Source organism: Lonchura striata, chromosome 13 (genome assembly GCF_050655825.1).
Source record: "Lonchura striata isolate lonStrDom1 chromosome 13, ASM5065582v1, whole genome shotgun sequence".
NCBI lineage: Eukaryota > Metazoa > Chordata > Aves > Passeriformes > Estrildidae > Lonchura > Lonchura striata.
The window spans coordinates 8,681,486-8,698,453 of NC_140715.1; the positions used below are offsets into that span (position 1 = coordinate 8,681,486).

Sequence of the window (16,968 nt, forward strand, 5' to 3'; positions counted from 1 at the left end):
CCCTTTGAACTTGTGAAGAATGGGAGAAAATGTGAGCTGATGAATATTAATGAGTTTGGCCTATGTTTCTCTTGAATACTTGGAGGTACAGCAATTGGAGTAGGAAAAAAGAGGCAGCTGATGGGCAAGAAAAATGATAAAGGCATTGAAAAGATGCCTGTATATTTAAAAAGTAAAAAATATGAAAAAGTCCTTGTATATTTAAATTAGTTTTTCAGCAATGTATTAGCAGGCGCTTAGCTGTATCACCTTCAGCTGGGGCAGCAGTGCAAATTCAGTCATGTTTCCACAAACTTCACCTAAGGCCTTTGTGAATTTTTATTAGCTGAGAATTCCCTGTGCTGTGCTGCACTAATAACTGTACCTGCCCTATAACTTAGGAACACAAGGGACAACCATGATTGAACACTGTTTGTTTAACTTATTATTGGTAGCTACCTTAATTCCCCAGAATATTACATCCCACTACTTAGCAGGCATTTGTACACTGCTGTATATTTAACAGACCTTCAGGTTATAATTTCAACAATAAAGTGCACAGCTGGGGGGCAGAGGGAAGGAAGTGGTTGCTAACCAGAGTATGATTCAAGTGTTTGTTGGTTTTTTTTTAATAAAATATTCAAGGTCAGAACCATTTTATTTTTTAAAAGAGTAGCAGAGTATCTAGGGACTCCAGGTTCTAGAGAAGATGAAGATCAGGCATTTCTAAAGACTGAACCTGGTGAAATTAATCTTGTGCTAATGCCCACTGTCTCAGTTTAGAGACAAGTTTAGGAGAGGAACACTTTGGAATGAGTGTTTCCTCTAAAAAATAAAAAAAAAAACAAAACGGGGGTTTCAACAATCCCTTTCTGCTAATGAGAAAATTGATACTACTGGATGAAAGTGAAAAATACCCAACCATTTATTGCAAAACTGCCCATATGGGATGGAGAAAAAAATTAATAAATGCTAGATATTGAATTGTAACAACTTCACCCCCCCCAAACAAACAAACAAACAAACAAACAAAAAACCAACAAACTAACCCCCCAAACAACAACAAAACAAATAAAAAAACAGGGGAAGAAAAAAAAATAACACAGCTGACTACATGGCAGGGAGAGGGGGAAAAAAATGAAAGATGGCAAAGGCTTTTGTCTCAGGTAATTAAAAAAACAAAGGTTTGCTCATCACCTTGGGAAAAAAACAGATGGGAACATGGTGAATCTCTGATATTGGTCTCCTCATCACAGCAGATTAAGCTGTGGATTTAAGGTCCTTTCTTTCACTGGGTTGGCTTTTCTGAGGTCTGGGACTGGGATGGAGCAGCTGCTCAGCTTCCCACTGGTCCCCTCTTCTCCCGTGGATTTTTCTCTCTGGCTGTGGACCAAATCAAACAGTTCAGGAAATAAACAGAGGCCTCAAAGGATTGCTGCCACAGTCTCCAGGACCAGGGAAAAGGAGAAAAACTTCTTGCTAAGCCAGCAAAACCCCACACTACCCAAGCAACAGAGAGCCCAGTCTGGTCAGCACCCAGCCACGGAATGAGGTTTGAAAAAGGAGCACCAGACCCACCTCAAAGTACAGCAACCATCTCTGGGCATAGAGCAGACCACAAGGGAATAGAAAACCCCAAGCCACCATCTTCAGTGTCCCTTGATGTGTCCACACCCTGGCAAACTTCAAACTGCCCAGTACCTTGGATCTGGCAGGAGGCTACTTTGCTTAAAATTTTCATGCACGTTCTGGAGACACTTCCCCTCATTTCTGCAATGTAGCCAACCCTCAAGCAAATGAAATTGCTTGTTAAAATTATGACATTTGGGAATAATCTTTCTAGCAAGTAGTTTACTTTGCTCAAGATTAGCACAAATAAACTCTGGTTGCAAGAAAACACATCAAAAAAACTTTTCCAGCTCTCTTTTATTTGCTTTCAGAATTTTACATATAAATCAGCTACTCCATTTGGTATCAGCTGAGCCCCTGAATTTTTTCCATTTTATATGGTGATTTTGAAACTGAACAACAGGAACAGTGTTTTGGGTGCTTTTGGACAGAGCATGAGTTTTGGAACACTCAAACAGAATTCTTTATTCCTTTGCTGAAAACAATATCATGGAGAAATTCTTGGCAATATGAATGGGATTTTCCCTCTTCTGTGTGAAATATGGTGAAATGTCTGGCACAAATAGGGAAGTCCAATTTTTCCAGTGCTGTAGACAGATGCTAGTTTTGGATAACCTCCAATAAACCACTCTCAGGAGTCACATATGTAATTCTTGAAACAGACAATTACAACAAGTAAGCCACAGTCTATCAATTAATGTTTGAAGAGTTGTTCAAGAAAATCCCTCGTACAGAATATTCTTTTGGTTGTTAACTGAAAGGATAACTTTTCTCTGTTTAATTAAGTCAAATACATGTGTTACTCAGGAATAATGCTAAGTATTAATTTATTTTTCTTTCTAATTTAATTATAGTGTGTGTAGAAGCTTATAAAAAATACCTGATCAACTTTTCTGTTTTCCTTTTCTCAGGTCCTAAAGATAAAGGAAAATAGTAGGTACTTTAAGTGAACTGGTTCAGATTCACATTCTGAGGTAAACCTCATAACCATTAATACATGAATAGACATAATTAGACTTACATGAATTTTCTCTAAGAAAAGGAAAAAAGGGATAGAGAAGTATATAAGTCTTTTCTCCTGAATTTTCCATCATGCAGGACTTAAGGCCTTTTTTAAAAATTTCTTCCCTTATGTCACTAAAACTGCTGGAAAAACAAAAACTCTCCAACAACATTTTTAAAGTTAGAAAGTCAAGGTATTGCTTAATTATCTGGCCAGGATGTTGTTCTGGCCGGGACATAACACAGAAATTGTCTAATTTACACATATCCTGGGTGTGCAGAGAGAATCTTTCCATGACACATGGTTTTACTAGATTTTTCAGATCTTTTATACAGTCAAAACTTGTAGAAACAAATTGGGTCAGTTTTGAGTTATAGCTACATGTAATATTGTGACTGGAACTTTAAAACTACTAATATTTACTCCGGTTATTTTGACAGTTTTGGTGGGAAATGTTTTTGGCTACTTTGAAAATGTATTTGCTAATACTTATAAATATTGACACCCCCATTTCCATGGGGGTTTTGAAAAGTTAATTTATTACTGCTGTCTAGATCTATGGCCCCTCCCAATCTGACTAAGTTTTGTTTGGGGTGTTTTTGGGGTTAGTTTGCAGGTAAGGATTACTCTATTAGTTTACTTGTCATATAAGCTCTTGCCAATGATTGTGATTCTTAAAATTAGAAATGTGTTATAAAAGTTTATGTAAACTATTACTTACTTCTGATGTACTCTGTAACACTGGTGCCTTGGTTACTTTGGGAAAGGAGCTACATTTTATAAAAGCTTTTAAGTAGTTAGGCTTTAGTGTATTTTTTGGTGCTTTTCTCTTACTTGTGACCACACATATGGGAAGGGATTTTTATCTCTTTTTCAATGGTAGCTTATAGTTTATCTTTTTTTGTTATAGGTACTTTTTGGTTAGTATTATTATTTTCTGGCTTACCTTTAAGGGAAATTTGTTTATAATTACTTTACATTTTATTGCTTTCTTTGCCTTTCTATTTACTAGCTTTTTTTTTTTTAATTTTGAATTTACTTTTTGGTGTGCTCTAATATGCATATTTTTACTATTCTTACCAGTTGGATTATTTTTTGTGTATATCTGTGTTTTTTTTTTTTTTTTTTTTTTTTTTTTTGTGAGGTTAGTAGTCCCCTCTCTCTCCCAAGTAAGTATTATGTGTGTGCACAACTTTGAATGTATATTTAGAGTCTGTTTGCTATTTCTAAGGTACAGGGCAGTGCAATAATATCGGCTTTTTGTGCAGAGGTGCTTGTTGGTAAGGGTCTGCATTATATTACTACTTTGGTTTAGTTTACCAAACTAAAGGCATCTGCAGTGCTACCAGGAAAATACCATAGCAGCTGTCACTGCACCAGAGACTGTTTGTGTGGTTGGAAGTCAGATTATTGTTTCATGGCACTTATCAGTTCAGATAAAATAAAAAAGGAATTAATACAAATGTTTTGTTAAAATGGACAGGTGTTTAAAAAACTATTAGCTTTAAAACAGATGTCTGCTCTTCACTGAATTTAGAGGAAGGCTTCCCTTAGTTTTACTATATGTGCACCTTGGTAAGAAAAGTCAAATATTCCATTCCTTGTTGAGGTCTGTGAAGTCAGGCTGTGAAAAATTCTTAACGCATTCAGAAGATTCTGCATATCTACCAGGAGTTTTCTTCACCTTCTGCATGTCCATCCCTCCACCTCACCACAACTTCTTATAGCTCAAGACAGAGTCCACTGACCAGGGCTTCTTGTTATATAACTGCGTTGATGTCTTTGGCTATGTTTAAGCATTATTTGTTATATTGAATATATCCTCCACACAGTATTTGTAGGATTTGGGGATGATATTAACTTTCCTGAACATTCTGCCTTGTTAGTCACTGAGAGATTTTAGGATTATGCACTTTAATAATCTTTGCACAGTGGGTTTTGACAAATATCAAACTGTAAAGCCTCTTTCTTCAGAAGCTGCCTATGTAATAGATTATTTACAGGACACCATTTTTTCTTGTTCTGTATTTTTCTGCTTGCCTCAACAATTCAGTATAATCAATTCACTCAACTCTTCATGAAAAGAGAGTAGAAAATGCTTCAAAACATAACTCCTGCCTTCTCCAGATACTCCTCTTTACACGGTGCATGGTTTCTATCAGTACATATTAATCAATACAGACTGTAAATGTAAATGGATGTTGCTCAAGATGTTGCACAAGTTTGCTGAAGTCTTCCTTATGCATGTGGTGTTTTAAAAAACCCACAAGAGACTAAGATTCATCTTTCTGTCAACAATATCTCTGTTGTGATGGGGAGATCCTTTTTTCCATGTATAACTAAGAAGTTATGCGTGTGTTGATATCAGTGGTTGAAAATCTGATCCAATGTTAAGTGAATGGAAAGTGATGGGAGCTTCTCTTCCAGTGATGGGTTATATATGTGAACAGGAGGTATTTAAAATTTTATATGGTAAAAACTATGTTTTCAGATTATGTTTTCCACTGCAGTCCTAATATATAAACTGTGGGAAATGCTGCAATGATTTCTACATGTGTGAAAACCAAGTAAAAGAGAAATGTCTGTGAATATGCATCAAAAAACTCTGGCATGAGAATGGGTACTAGATCACTTCCATAATTTAATGTAAATCTTGCAGACTTTTTGGATTTACTGGTAAGGTGATTTAATCATCCCAATGTTCATGAATCTCACCTGTCTATGGATGTTTTGTGAACTTAAGGGCTCCTTTAACAGAAAGGGTACCTATTATGAGAATTGGTTCGTGTGCCGTCTCATGGAAATGGAGCAGGATTCAATTAGTCCTGCATTACATATGTGAAGACAGTGTACGCACTGGCAGTTTCTCCTTTATGGCCTAAGATCAGAATTAAATCACAGGGGAAGACCTTTTGCTGTTACAGAATTATTGACACAATTTCACAACATCAGATTCTCTAAACTGTATTGCAAAGGCCAGTGATACTTTAGCCAAAAGAGGAAAAGTCAGTTTGAATCCAGTTTTGTATTTTCTGACCCTACAGGAAATTGGCATATAGGTAATGTGAAATCCTTATTACCTTTGTTTGAATAATTATAATTTTAGGAAAATGGATACTTATTAAGCCACGAAACTTAAACTCTGTTTTTGTTTTTTGTAAATTGCATAAAAATGATATCTAGTTGTTTGCGTTCAGGAACACACATAATCACAGGATATGATTATATGCAGGTGCTGTTATTGAGAGCTCTGGGAATCAGGGGTACAGACCCAAATCTGACTCCAACATGGCTTTTGAGCTGAACATATTTTATATTCTATTGTTATATAACTTACATATTAATTATTAAACTTATATTGTTCTATTGTATACATTGACATGAGTTTCTCATGATGTTTCTTAGGTCCCTGACCACAGTTTCTCATTATTATTCTTATGATTAAACAGTAATTATATTTAATTACTAAACAATCATCGCATCTAACAATTATATCATTTATCATGTACTAGCTCCACAGGTGCAGTTCTACTAAGGTACAAAGTCTTCCTGTACTTAGGGTATTTATTTTCTTTTCAGGGCCTACTAAGCTTAATTTTCCTTTTAACCCTAAATCCCCATGATTTTTAAACCCTTTTAGAATCATAGTTATGGGACAAAGAGAGAGAAGAGATTTCTGTAAAGACAGGTTGTTTTGTTGGTCTTTCTATATATATTTGAGAAAATAGTTGTATTTGCAGTTTACCAAGCGCAAATATTTTCGGTTTGCAAAGCGCACCTTTGAATTGCAGTGCAGATAGATGGACTCTTCCATTTCATTAGTATTCTGGGTGTTTGGGATGTGCCAGCTAAATGCAGCCATCCTTTGGGAGCTTGCTGTAGCCATAGCAACTGGGCTGCAGTTTGAGAGGCATCTCTGCAGCGCAAGGCGCTCGCTCGTTGATCAATGCGCTGCTCTGCGACCGCGGAGACATCGCTCAGCCAGCAGCATAAGGAAACCCGGGCATGCTCTGCAGTCAGCTTTATCTGGCTGGAGACTTTGCTGGTGGTTTTGAGAGGTCAAGCCTTGCCTGCTGTGGTGCCTCCCCAGCTGCCAGCGCGGGAGCTGGTCCTGCCGGGCAGCTCTGGCTCTGCTGGGAGCGGAGGAGCGCGGCAGAGCTGTGCCAGCCCTGCCAATGAGGCACGGAGCTGCAGCAGTGGCTCTGAACCCCTCATGGCTGACTGAAATCTCTGCAGGTCTTTACAGGTCATCTCAACATCATCTGGGTGAGGCTCAAAGTACAGAGATAAGACACTGTGGTGACAAGAGAGTCATAAAATTGAGTAATATCTGAGTAACTAATCCCTTTGAGTTCATCTTGAAGTCCCAGCTGAAGTGCAGTTCATTTTCTTATTGCTTGTGATGAAGTACAAAATTTAATCAAAAGTAACTCACTGGAATTAACTATATAATATTTTCATTCTCAATTGGATCTCAACATCAATGCTTATAAACAGAGAAAATGAAATTGCATCATGAAGAAAAAATGTTTATGGCCTACAAAAGAATGATGGGTGAAGGATTAGAATTATTGATGCCTTGTGAAGATTGACCAAGAATAGAAACTAGACAGAGTTGAAGAATAAAGTATGGATTTATTAGGAGGCCTCAATAGATCCACCTGGGCAGCACAAGAGCCCAGCCAGGGCTACATCACAGGTGAACCCAAAATGGTCACAAAATGGACAACTGGTGACGAGGTCTCTCACTTTTATAAGTTCTGCTCCATTTGCATATTAGAGTTAATCATCCAATTCCAGCTTTATCCCATGCAGTCCCATCCTTCTTGTTTTTCTCTTTTGAGTCCACATCGTTTGTGCTCTTGGGCCTGAGATTTGGATCATTTGTCCTTGGTCCCCAGCCAGAGAAGGAATTGTTTTGTCTCCCTACTCTGTGAAGAGAGCTTACCATCCCCTAATGTGAAGCCTAGACTTATATACTAAAGCAGAATAGAATCTGAAAAATATAAAAGTTAAAACCTGAGGCGGCATCATCATGAAAATTCTTCATCTCTTATTAAAAAATAACATCTTATATTGATGAAAGTCAGTATGTATCAGAAGTCAATACTGATGCAAAGACAAAGACATAAAAATAATTTGCATTTCATGGAATGATGTGAACAAAATATTCTGAAAGCTGAAAAAATATCTAAAGTAATAATGACAAATATGCCAAATAAAAGTAGTATGATTTTAAAAAGGATAACTAATGCCAAAGTCAGCTATGATAAATGCACAGCTTGTTAAAAATTAAAGGAAAATATGCAAAATATATTTAATCCAAAAATATTTATTTTGATGTGAAAACCTCATGTATTCTGAAAAATATGATCAAAAACTTTGACAATTTGAATATTTTGTTTTTCCAGGCCAAATATCCTTTTTTAAAAAATCCAAATCACTTAAAAAGTTATGGAAATAATTTTATCTATCTCTATATACATGTTATTAATATATATGTATGTATGCATCTGTTAGAGGCTTACCCTTTAAATCTTGTAGAGTTGTTGTCAATTATCTTGAAGCCAATTAGGCAGAAACTGTGGTCTACAGGAGAAATCAAAAAATGAACTGCAGAGTGGAAAACATATTTGCCATCAACACATTTTCTATCCCCTGCCTGAAAAGACAGCAATGTATTTTCCTTAAATATTTGCAAAATATTTAAATAAGAGGATTAATTTAATTCTGAAGAATTTGTCCTTCCCCACAAAAGAATTTGTACTGTCCTTCTTAAGGTTCTGCTCAAGAAAAATTAAACCAATTCATATCAGGTTTAAATCACAGGAGCATCATTAAAACAAGCATACAAATCTGATAACTTTCTCCTTTTTGTTGGCATAATATGACTGGCTGAAGTTTGGGGGAGGTTTATCTAAGTTTCAAGAGTTGTGTCAAAGTTTTTCATTGAGTGAGAGATTTATTTTCCCCTAGACCAGGTCAAAATGATTCATAGCAATAGTGTGGCTTTGCAGCTCAGTTTCTCCCACTGTCTTCTTGCAAACTGTAAGGGTGCATTTATATCTGATTTAATCTTCTGGTAGTCCACCTTCTGTGGCTTAAAGCTGACTTAATAAAGGCTGTGAAAGTCTGATACGAGATTTCATTGTAGTGTCATGTTACTTACTTGGCATAATAAATTATGTTGGCATTTAAAAAATATCTCTATTTTCACTAAAATTGGTTTTCTAATAAATCACCCTAATTACCTTTTCTATCTTTTTGGGTTTTTAATATGGTGTGCTGAGAAAACTGAAGTGTCAGCATCAACAGCTGTTAAGTGGTTTATTTCATTAGAATATAAGGCCTGCACAATTTTATTGAAACCACAGTCAAATGAAGATCAATTAACTTGAATTCACATTTTTATTTGAATTTGATTAGATAAAATAGGCAATATTGTAAATAGTTTGGTTTTGATTTTAATTCTGAAGGCAGATGCATTCTGTTGTTTTCAATATGGTTATTTCAGTGCCTGAGACAGATGTTGTGTAGGCACAGAAAGCTACACTTGCTGTTCCAATGTCAGCATAATTATCCTTCAAGAAGACATTGTAGTTCTTTTAAAATAATTTCCATATATCTGCAGGAATCTGCAGAACTTCCTCTGTCCTTCAGATTTGCAAGAATAATCTCCTTTCAAAGTAAGTCTTCTTGCTTATCTTTCTTTGGGTTAGTCTATTTTCTCTTGGTAGAAAAAGTTTGCTTTCCTAATGCAATTGTTAATGAATGAGCTGCTTTTAAGCAAATTCTGTTTTGCAGCTGTGGATGTTTTCATATGTAGTAGATGTCTGAGACTTTTTGAACACAATTCTTTCAAACCAACAAGAAGCAGAATTCCAAGTCTGAAACTGAGTCCAGCCAATACTGTACTGAATAACACGAGCCATAGTGTTTGTTTGGATGGCTGGTGTGAGACAAGGTAAGCTGTAAAAAAACTCTTCTTCAGGATTTGGAGGCCCAAGGCATCCATAAAAATGACTGGGAAGCCTTGAGCCAGAAAATCTTTGAATATAAACCTAAGCCTAACCCAGTGACTTTAGCAAAAAAAGCAAATCCTTTGCATTCATCCCAAGAAAATTTTATAGCACTTAAGTTTTATACAATGCTTGATCAGTAAATGCTTTACCACTTCTTGCTTTAGCTCCTCATTGGTGTAAGCAAAAATACAACTCTTCCTTTGTCCTTCTTCCCCATCTCCACACATGACAATCAGTTAAACAAACTTGCACAGTGCAGGGTTTCATCTCTCTAATTTACACATTAAGGTGATTTCTGAGGATAGCAGCTAAATGAGGGCAGGTGCTGTTGCTAATATTGTCAGCACCTAGATAATTTGGAATTAAATCTGGGTTGTCAGTAGTGCTACATCCCAACTATCACTCATTGAAATGATGCTTGGATAGGATACACGTTAATCACATTTTTCCCACAAGATATGTTGTGGCAACCCCATTTTCAGTTTTTGTCACAATCAGAATGTATCTCTCATAGTGCCTGTCTTCAAGATAAAAGTTAAGCATGTTTATTACAAATATTCTATGCAATATTAAGTATTTTTTATTAGACAAAAATTTTACTCTCTGCACATAAATAAGACAATGTAAAAAAAAAAATCTCCTCAGGTGCAGAAATGTCTTGGTAATATAAATTCTTACATTAAACACTAAAAGTAAAAATACATAAATAAAGAAAATGTAGTGCTATCTTGTGGTTTAAGACTATTACTCCTGTTATTTCATTATCATGGCTATCAGGTTAAATTACCAGAATATTGCCTTTGCTCTTTGGAACTCCCATAGGTCTTAGACTACCTTCAGAGAGGATCGTATTCCCTTAACTTCTAATAGAAGTTATTTAAACAGATACAAAATAATGCTTTGAATTCTCAATAAATTTCTTCTTTCTGGTTTTGCTTGCTGATTATGCTTGCTGTTGCATTGTTTTTTTTCCTGAGGAGTCGTAATCTAAACTGAATTCTGGCATTCTTTCACAAGCATAGACATGTTTACAACTGTTGCCTAATGAAATCTAGGACAAAATATGAAGAAAATTAATTATCCACTAATGTGAAGTATCTGCAACTAATTCAAATTACTTCTTTCATCAGTTCCCAGATCTTCTAAAGAACAAATATTAATTTTTCTAGATATCAGTTGTCTAGCGCAAAAGGCTTTCTAATTAATTAGTCCTTTCCTTAATGTTTACATCTAAGATCATTAAAGAATAATGTCATGAAGAATGTCCAGAAAGATGAAGAATTTTTCTAAATTTTTGCAGACAGTAACATAAATTTAAGAGCTTTCTGCACACGCTTGCTTGAAATGATTCCTTTTTACTTTTATGTAAAGGAATTCACAGCCGTGAGATGTTAAAATGCTGATCAGAGGTGTGTCATTACAGCAAATAAGGCCTTTCTCTTTGTGTTAATGTTGTAGGATATATTCAGATTCTTTGATTTATAACTTCAAATACTGTTGGAGTAGCATGGCTATTGGAAACACCATTCTATTTACCAGAAAACACCATGAGGAATTTCAGTGTCTGTGGAAGGCCAGTGAGCACAGACGGGTCCTGCCAGTCTGGTTTGGGTTTGGCTGCTCTGTGTGCAGGGATAGAAGATGACTGAGCCGAGGCTGGAATTATGACATTTTACCACATTTCCACAAGAAGTTGTACACAGGCATAAAGCCAGAGCCTGGAGAACGCTCACAGTGTCACAGTGCTGCTGCAGCACAACAGAACTGCCCCAGTGGCTGCTGCCACTGCCTGTTCACATCACCCATGTCACTGATCAGGCAAAGCAGTGAAAAATGCTTTTGGAGGTAAAAAATAATATAACTAAGGAAGAATGAAATGTTTAAAAACACAGAGGTGTGAAGAGAAATAAAAAAGTACTTCTGCTTAAGAGAAATTTATTTTTAGGAGAATAATCTAAAAAATCATAATCAACTCTTATGACTGAAATTAATGAAACCACTAAAAAGTAATCACTGCCTAGGGAGTCAAAATTATGCTGTGTGAAATCAAACTAGGGTGTTTCTAATTGTCATTGTGTTGCATGCATGCATAAATTTTATATTTTCTATATTATATATTTTACCATTATCAAATTTTAGATAAAAAATACAAAGCATATAATTTTAAATTCTGATTGTATATATGGTGAAAAGAAATACCTAATTAGGATGCTCCTTTGAGTTATATGTATTGTAAAATAGCATTCTTTCTGGTGGCTGTAGCTATTTGCAGCATATATAGATGACAGTATATTTGTAAGATTAATCAGTAAGGAGTTACTTTGAAAACTACCTCAAGTTTTTATGATTGTTTTCATCATAATATGAAATATGAAAATAAATCATCCTGTAATATCTTTACAATGTTTATAGTTCTACAGAAGAAGGGAATTTTACTTTGCTTAATATTTTCAAGGAAGATTGTCCTATATCTTAGTTATAGTTAAAAGTTTATCTTGGGACTGGTTGAACTGCAGAACCAGTCTTGCAAGACTGCCATTAATTTTCTGACTTAGACTGCCAAACAGAGGATCTCAAAATAAAATTTCCTTTGTTTTCTTATTTGAATCTGTCTAAATTCTTCTTTAAAAAATCAGTTTTAAAAAATTAGTGAAGTTTTCTCTGTATTCACTTTATCATTTTTCTCATGTAGAATTACTCTAGTAACATTCTATAGCACAGGATTTTTGGTGGGTTGACATTTGGTTCCCAAATTACCACTGATCTGGCACTGCCACGAGTTGTTCCCTTCATCATTCCTTACTGAAACCCCTGCCCAGGCAGCAATTACATTTTAGTGGTTTCATTAGCACCAGTCACTATATGTGCTGGATTTGCCTTTCCTCATCACTTTGGAACAATCTCATTCTCCTCCCTCCATATGCTCAGCAGGCCTGTTCATGCTGCACTTTGCAGCAGGGAAGAGGAGCAGCCTGCTCTGGCATTTGCAGAGTTTGGGCTCAGGAATTCATCTGCAGGATCCAGCCCTGCCATTTCTGCACAACAGCAAGGCCTGGCCTGCACACAGCAAATGTTACATTACAATGCTGTCATTCCCAGAGAACTTAAAATAATAGAAGCCTCTAAGTTGTTTCCAGCCAAAGCCATATGCTCTTAGCTAAAGGATGGAATGTCATTGCTAGGTATGCTCAGAATGGGGAAAAATGTAACATCACATTAATAATAGAGGAAGCTTGTTTGAAGTAATGAGGGGCTTGGGGTTAAGTTTTGGGGTTTTTTTGTGTTTTTTGGGTTTTTTTAATTTTTTTTTTTATCTGCTTTGTTGCCTTGAGAAGACAAAGTGAAATGATGATATTTTGGAGTTTGGATTGAAATCATATTACTTGTGAAAAGACTGCATTAAACCTCAAAGGAGCTTATGCCTTTAAAAGCATTGCTGAACTTTGTAGTTTGGCAAAATGTGCTTACTCATGCACTTCAGTTAAAAAAGGCAGCTAAAAATAGTTAATACAATCAGAATATGCATAAAATAACTTTAAGGTGTCAAGCTATCATCTCTGTTGGATGGGAGCTGAAATGGAAGCTAGAAAGGTTAAAGGTCAGGCTGTGACACTTCTAATTTTGCAAGCTAGTGTAGGTAAGCAGTTTTGAATTTGGGGATTTGTCCCACCTATGTGTAGCTATATCAAAGTTAGTGTGGCAAGTCCAAGAAAATTGACAGAACTCTGGACTTACCAACTAAAACATTTGCCTCATCCCAAGAGATTCAGACAAATGCAGGAAACTGCATAAAGTCAAATAGGAAAGAATCACAGCCTAAATAGTTTAAACAGTGGAAAAAATCATTAACTATAAGAATGTGCACAAAATTCATATCAGTCTTCTGTTTTTAGATGCAGAATTTTCCTGTAGGTAAGCAAATTAGAGAACACCTGGGATTCCCAGTGCAATGGTAATTCAGGAGCTGGAGCATCTGTCAGATGAGATGATCAGCATTCAAGTCAGGGGTCAAAGCACTTGTTAAATATTTACTTGTCTAGGTAGGACTAGAAGCTTGGTACCAGAACACCTTTATTTTGTGTGAGTACGTTATCTGTTAAATTAATGGCTATTCTGGATGGCAGAATCTTGGAAAAAGAAATCAAGGAGACCCTCAGGGCAGAATAAATTACAGCTGTGTACCTCCTGACAAATGTTTATATAATTGTTTATAAAATCCTCCAGTGATAACTATGCCATGGCTACCCCAGGCAATTAATTTTACTGTTTCTTCCTTAGTACCAGAGATTTTTCTCAGTCTCTAAACTGGTGTGTTCATGTAGTTTAAGACCTTTGATCTTTCACTTATCTACTGTAACTATCAAATTGAAGCATTTCCTGCTCTTTTGCTCTTTCTTTTGTTATGCTTCCTAAATCTCTGATTATCTACCTCAGTTTGTCCATGTCTTTGCTAAGGCACAGTTGACAGCTTCATTTGTTTCACAGAGGCAATACTTGCTGAAGCCTCGCCCAAGGTGACTAGAGAACCATTGTGACAAGGATTTTTCTCGTTATTTATTGGGTGTATGTATGCTTGTATGCATGAGCACTGTAGTTTGTATGTTTTTATATTATATGTTTACTAAATGGGCACAAGTATTTATAACATTTTGTTGTTTTGTTTGTGCTTCACTTAGGAAGGAATTTGAGTCTGCTTTTAATCTTTACCAATTTAGTGTCAGGGTTTTTTTTCAGTTTGCCAAGACCACTGTGAATTCTAGACCTCTCCCCCAATGTACATGGGGCATTTCTTATTTTGGAGGGGGGTGCATATTTAATAAATGTACTCTTTCTTCCTTTATTTAGGTTAATAACAAAAATATTGAATAGAACTCACCTATGAATCAGCCTCTGCAACTTTGGTGAGTGAATTTTACCATTTCATAGTAAACCATTATTAATAATTCCATAAGCCTGGTTATACCAAATATTTTTGTACTTATTCTTCATTACTTTTCTGATGATTGTACTTCCCTGGTTCACCTAATAGAATATGTTGTGTCATAAGCTTTACAAAAATTGATATACACATTATTTCTTCCTCATTTAAATGACTTGTTGCCCTGTCAGAGAAGAAAATTAGAAAATTAGTCTGACATGATAGGTCCTGGACCAAGACGTACCAGCTCTTGGGCATAACCATGTTTTTTCAGATATGTTCTTATTTGTGATCAATTTGGGGGTGAAGGGAAATTTAGTAATTCATGTATACTTCCAAACCTGTGGTTTATGGTTCCTACATTCCCTTTAATGACAGATACTGCAATTTACATTTTTAGCTTGACAGATTATCAGAGATATCTAATAAGTTTTAAAAGGTCTGATTTGTTGCAGCTAGTTCAGTGAGTTCATCAGTTGGTATGAGGAGCTGGTTTTAATCTGTTTTTCTTTATTCCAGACTCTTTTCTCTGGTGTTACTTGTTCTCCCCACCTGCTTGCAGTTAACATTTTAAAGCAATAATACCATTCAGCATGTGAGGTGTCCTGGCATTCTGATAGCTTTCCTTCTACAGTCAGTACTAGACTGTCACATAATTCTCTTACTGCTAACATCAGAAATGATTTCTTGTTGTCTTTGAATCCTTTGCTGGCTTCTTTCCATCTTAGCTTTGATATTTCTAATTTTCTTTTACATACTCCTCCTATATTTTTAGAATAACCTATTTCCACTTTTTTTGTGCCTTCTACTTTGGCTTGACACTGGTGATGAGCTTCTGATGTAGTTATTTTCAACTTCTATATTGGGATAGTTAATTTTTGTGGAACTGCAACTCTTTACATTTTTTTTCCAGTCATTCCTTGCTTTCCTAAAGGATTTGCTGAATCTATTGAATTTTCTTTTCTTGAAGTATATCAGTTCCTAGTCTGCTATCCAGCCCCCTTTGTTTCCCAAGTTTCATTAGCTCTTATCATACCATGGTCATTTTCATCCAAACTATTTCTCTTCCATTCTTGTTGATTAAGTATACAACAGTCTTTGCACAGATTTTTTTCTGCCTTCTGGATGTGCATGTGTATCTCTAAAACCTATCAGCACCATGATTTACAGATTAATACAAATTGTACTGTATTCATTCTGGTTTTAAAGGTTTTCTGGGTAGTGTAAGTTATACCTTGTATTGTGCCTTGGTAGTTGTGGTATTTGCTCAAAAAAGTTCTTTCCACTGCATTTTCATGATTTAGTCATCTGCAATGGTCACTAACACATTTCCAGACTTTCAGCAAGGATAATTTCCCAAATCGGGATCTCAAGTGTCATGCATGAACATGGTGGCCTTTTCTGTTGCAGTAATATGTCTACTTTTCTACAGTTCTGTACTGCTAATCATTAAATGCTCATTTTAAGTATTTCTCTTCAGCTTCTCTTGTTTCACCCCACACTTCTTGCATTAATGTATAAGTTTCCCAAGCATTGGGTAGGTTGAGCCATCATTTGACTCATTTCCTTTATACAGCATGTCCAAGCTGTTTTATTTTATGCTTCTAAGTGTTTTTCTCTTCATTTTCACAACCTAGAACTGGTAACCAAATATAATTTGAGAAAACTTGTGATTCAAGTCTCTGCAAGAAGTTATTGATCCCAATGTAAAGAATATTGTCATAAATCTATTTGCTGCCTTGACTTCTGACCTCACTAGCAAAGGACAGTGCTCAGAAGCATGTTCAGTATTTATTGAAACAAAAAAGAGGGAGAGACTGCTCATGCATAACAGCATTACATGATGTGAGACTACACCCTGCATTAACTGAATTTCAATGGTAGTGGTGGGAGGGAAGAGGAAGCTTTTAGTCATGGTTTTTAGACTGCTGCATTAAGTTTATTCCTGCCTCCTTGGTCTTTCAGAACAGCACTGCTTTTAGCGCTGGTTTTAGTTACATTATGTTATTATTCAAAGCAAAGTAGACATTTTCCAAAGGAAAGGAAAAACATCCCTAGACTTACACAGAGCTCAATTTATCTTTACAGATACAGGCATGAATCTTGATTTTGTGTATAATTTTCATTTACCGTATGTGCAAGCTTATTTAATCATCAGTTATACTATGTGTTGTCATAAACAGGTCTCTATTAACATGTTTTTTATCTTGCAAATATGTGCTTTTCTTTTCTGTTCCAGTCCCAAAAAAGTAGTCATCTTAGCACTTTCTGCAGTGAATATCACCAATTTAAAATAGTTACTTAGTGCATGGCAGTGTGACAAATGCAATATTGCTTGACTTTTTTAACAAAGACATTGAGCATCTTAGAAAATGTAGAGTATGAACAGCAAGGAAAATTCTGTAATTTTGAAGTTA

At 35.7% G+C, this 16,968-nt stretch overlaps 1 long non-coding RNA gene across 1 annotated transcript in view; it reads left to right on the plus strand.

The window, feature by feature from the left end:
• LOC146766163 (uncharacterized) overlaps positions 1 to 16,968 on the plus strand; it is a 61,316-nt gene that overhangs the window by 27,754 nt on the left and 16,594 nt on the right. The window contains exon 3 of the long non-coding RNA XR_014958290.1: positions 14,479 to 14,534. This is a non-coding gene — a long non-coding RNA (uncharacterized LOC146766163). The remainder of the gene's footprint in view (positions 1 to 14,478; positions 14,535 to 16,968) is intronic.